Raw genomic sequence first — 5,205 nt, forward strand, 5'->3', positions numbered from 1 at the left:
AGGAAGACTGGCACGAAACTACACTCCTGGAAACTGAAATAAGAACACCGTGAATTCATTGTCCCAGGAAGGGGAAACTTTATTGACACATTCCTGGGGTCAGATACATCACATGATCACACTGACAGAACCACAGGCACATAGACACAGGCAACAGAGCATGCACAATGTCGGCACTAGTACAGTGTATATCCACCTTTCGCAGCAATGCAGGCTGCTATTCTCCCATGGAGACGATCGTAGAGATGCTGGATGTAGTCCTGTGGAACGGCTTGCCATGCCATTTCCACCTGGCGCCTCAGTTGGACCAGCGTTCGCGCTGGACGTGCAGACCGCGTGAGACGACGCTTCATCCAGTCCCAAACATGCTCAATGCGGGACAGATCCGGAGATCTTGCTGGCCAGGGTAGTTGACTTACACCTTCTAGAGCACGTTGGGTGGCACGGGATACATGCGGACGTGCATTGTCCTGTTGGAACAGCAAGTTCCCTTGCCGGTCTAGGAATGGTAGAACGATGGGTTCGATGACGGTTTGGATGTACCGTGCACTATTCAGTGTCCCCTCGACGATCACCAGTGGTGTACGGCCAGTGTAGGAGATCGCTCCCCACACCATGATGCCGGGTGTTGGCCCTGTGTGCCTCGGTCGTATGCAGTCCTGATTGTGGCGCTCACCTGCACGGCGCCAAACACGCATACGACCATCATTGGCACCAAGGCAGAAGCGACTCTCATCGCTGAAGACGACACGTCTCCATTCGTCCCTCCATTCACGCCTGTCGCGACACCACTGGAGGCGGGCTGCACGATGTTGGGGCGTCAGCGGAAGACGGCCTAACGGTGTGCGGGACCGTAGCCCAGCTTCATGGAGACGGTTGCGAATGGTCCTCGCCGATACCCCAGGAGCAACAGTGTCCCTAATTTGCTGGGAAGTGGCGGTGCGGTCCCCTACGGCACCGCGTAGGATCCTACGGTCTTGGCGTGCATCCGTGCGTCGCTGCGGTCCGGTCCCAGGTCGACGGGCACGTGCACCTTCCGCCGACCACTGGCGACAACATCGATGTACTGTGGAGACCTCACGCCCCACGTGTTGAGCAATTCGGCGGTACGTCCACCCGGCCTCCCGCATGCCCACTATACGCCCTCGCTCAAAGTCCGTCAACTGCACATACGGTTCACGTCCACGCTGTCGCGGCATGCTACCAGTGTTAAAGACTGCGATGGAGCTCCGTATGCCACGGCAAACTGGCTAACACTGACGGCGGCGGTGCACAAATGCTGCGCAGCTAGCGCCATTCGACGGCCAACACCGCGGTTCCTGGTGTGTCCGCTGTGCCGTGCGTGTGATCATTGCTTGTACAGCCCTCTCGCAGTGTCCGGAGAAAGTATGGTGGGTCTGACACACCGGTGTCAATGTGTTCTTTTTTCCATTTCCAGGAGTGTATAAGAGATGAAGGATGAAAAAATTTATGCAATAGTTCTTTCATTTCCTCTTCCTATTGGCTTACGTTTCCTAGTTTTTGTAGAGACAATACCTCTCCATCTTGCATTTCTTGTATTCATCTAGTTAATTTGTGAAATAAAAAAAATTGTGTAAAAAAGGTGACTTCTGTCGCCGCAAATAATATTTCTAATATCATCCGCGTATCGATGCAGGCCTGGACAAAGTTTCTTTCTCTTAAATGTTTGTCTTTAGTTTGGCGTTCTTGAAAACGCATTCCGTGAAACTGCAACTGCATATAAATCTTCCTAAGTTAGTGTAAACTTCTCTGCTTAGTGATACAATCGTACCCAGTTTGTGTGCTAAGGCCTCATTATAAAATGCTCATCACCACCATGCAGCCTTAACAACAGTAAACAGGCCACAAGATTCGGAAACGACGTCAAAGTTCAAAAGTGATCTTTGTAACGAAATCATACATTGTCATAGTAATAGCCGCAGAACGTGGATCATGTCTAAAGATTTTGTCGCTTAATGCGATGATTTTAACAATCGATCATGGAATCCAACGCTGACCTTCATTTCCTTATTTTCTGACCATTTAACAATTGTTAAGACTGCTTAAAACTGCTGACTGCGATGCTTTTAACAAGCATATGCAATTTTTACCTTTATTTCCCTATTGTGTTATCTGCTTACATCTTTAAGGCTGATTAAATATGACGAGAACTTAGAGATTTACCCTCAAATCCGGTTACTACTATACGACCAATCAAAGAAGTAAACTTTAGATTTGGAAGGTTTCTTTCATGAAATATAGTTCTCAGGTATGAGCCCATTATGTTCTTCCCTGCCGGACGATGTGACTGAGCGGTTCTAGGCGCTGCAGTCTGGAACCGAGCGACCGCTATCGTCGAAGGTTAGAATCCTGCCTGGATGTGTGTACTGTCCTTGGGTTCGTTAGGTTTAAGTAGTTCTAAGTTCTACGGGACTGATGACCTCAGCTGTTAAGTCCCATAGTGCTCAGAGCCATTTGGACCAATTTTTTCTTTCCTGTAAGAATGGAGAAGGCAAGTGAAAAAAATGTCTTGTGCCTCTCGCAGTTAAGGAACGGAACTCATTCAAGTAAAAAATCGCGAATAACTGAAATACGTCAACTAAAGATAGCTTACTAACGACTGCTACCTACGCATCACTGTGAAAATAAGTGAAGAAACTTTTGCTCGATTCGCTGTTAAGTATTTAGAGTAAACGAGGAGTCTTAAGGACGGTGGGAAGGCCTGGGTTTTTCTCGAACGCTTTGCGCATTGCTTTTCAGGCTGATGGTATTTGCATTAATTGACCAACGCAGCGGACGAGAACTTTACCTCGGCAGCAAGAAAAGTTACAAATTTCGTTTGCAGGGTGCAAAAACGGATCACTGTGGAAGCCGCGTTTTGTTTCCATAAATTGTGAGCGGTAGAAATTAATCTCCAAGTCCAGATCTGGAAGTTACTGGCAACTGCTGTCACGCAGCGGCGACAAAAAGCAACTCCTGTGTGCGGCGAGAACGATAAACATTAGCCACCGCAGCCGACCCGTGGCCTGTCCCTTCTCAGACAGGCGAGATAACGGAACAGTATTTGCAAGCTGTCTTCTACAGTGAAACAAACGGCGACTGGACGCTATTTAAAACCTTTTTCCACTTAATGTATCATTGAATAAAAGGTAGTCTAAGTTACTGTCCGAGCACCTAAATACCATTTACATGCACATCGTTCTTTCCCACCGGGGTTATTTGGAAATAACACACTATAAAATCAAAAGTATCCGGACACCTATTAGTGGGTATGAATATGAAGTGCGACCACACGCCGCCTATATGACAGTTTGAACTCTGCTGGTGACACTTCCAGTGAGGTGTCTGAAGGACTGAGGACGAACGGCAGCTCCTTCGAGCTCAAGAACCGAAATTAGAGAAGGTAGTGTTTTTGGGCACTGGGGTTTGCAGCGAATTTGGCTTTCCAACCCACCCGAAAGATGTTCCACAGGATTCAGGTCGCGACTTTTTAGCACGCCACTCGATTTCAGGAATTTCACTGCCCACAAACCATTGCCTCACAGATTATCGTTTATGACGGGTGCATTGTCACGCTGATACCATCATCGTTTCTCAACTGTTCGCATACTGTATGCAGTAGAAAATTCTCTGAAATATATTCATACCTTTCAACATTAAGCCTTTACTTAAGCACAATACCGGTAGCACACCAAACAAAGAAAAACGCTCTCCATAGTAACATCACCTCCTCCGTACTTCGCTGTTGGTACTACACATGACAGCAGGTAAGATTATCTTAGTATTCACCAAACCCAAACTCTTCCATAGATTTCCAAAAGAGTATAGGGCGGTTCATCTTTTCAAATCGTTCGTTTCCAGTGATTGGCTGTCCAGAAGCGTCTCTCTTTGCGCCACTTCAGGCGTCGATTAGGACTAACTACACACGTTTGGATTCTGAGGAACTGCTCGAACGTTTTACCCCGCTCCATGAAGTTTCAGGATTGTAGTCAAATCAGGTCAATTTCTTGCTACGATATTTCGGCTGACAACCATTCAGCCATCTTCAAATATGTGTTTTGCACTGGACATTGCTAGTTCACGTCGCTAGCTGTTTACCAAAAATTGCCTAGAAAACGCATGCGCTGAGGCAGCCGTAACGCGAGCGACTTCTATAGAGATTAGCGCCCTCTTCGAGTATTGCTCCATCTAAGACACGTAGGCGCATGCGTAATTTGATACTAAATGTGCACTCTCTGTCGGAATGCGTATGAGCGGAGTTAAAATTCAGATTTCAAAATTAATAAAATTAAATATACATAGACGTGTCGTTCGTCATAAAATGTTTTCTACAACTACATCTACAATTATACTCCGCAAGCCACCCAACGATGTGTGGCGGAGGGCACTTTACGTCCCACTGTCATGACCTCCCTTTCCTGTTCCAGTCGCGTATAGTTCGCGGGAAGAACGACTGCCGGAAAGCCTCCGTGCGCTCTCGAATCTCTCTAATTTTACATTCGTGATTTCCTCGGGAGGTATAAGTAGGGGGAAGCAATATATTCGATACCTCATCCAGAAACGCACCCTCTCGAAACCTGGCGAACAAGCTACACCGCGATGCAGAGCGCCTCTCTTACAGAGTCAGGCACTTGAGTTTGCTAAACATCTCCGTAACGCTTACCAAATAACCCTGTTACGAAACGCGCCACTCTTCTTTGGATCTTCTCTATCTCCTCTGTCAACCCGACCTGGTACGGATCCCACAATGATGAGCAATACTCAAGTATAGGTCGAACATGTGTTTTGTAAGCCACCTCCTTTGTTGATGGACTACATTTTCTAAGGACTCTCCCAATGAATCTCAGCCTAGTGCCCGCCTTACCAACAATTAATTTTGTATGATCACTCCACTTCAAATCGTTCCGCACGCTTACTCCCAGATATTTTACAGAAGTAACTGCTACCAGTGTTTGTTCCGCTATCATATAATCATACAATAAAGGATCCTTCTTTCTATGTATTCGGAATAGATTACATTTGTCTATGTTGAGGGTCAGTTGCCACTCCCTGCACCAAGTGCCTATCCGCTGTAGATCTTCCTACATTTCGCTGCAATTTTCTAATGCTTCAACTTCTTTGTATACTACAGCATCATCCACGAAATGCCGCATGGACCTTCCGACACTATTTACTACGTCATATTTATATATTGTTAAAAGCTAT

Source organism: Schistocerca nitens, chromosome 1 (assembly GCF_023898315.1).
Source record: "Schistocerca nitens isolate TAMUIC-IGC-003100 chromosome 1, iqSchNite1.1, whole genome shotgun sequence".
Lineage (NCBI taxonomy): Eukaryota > Metazoa > Arthropoda > Insecta > Orthoptera > Acrididae > Schistocerca > Schistocerca nitens.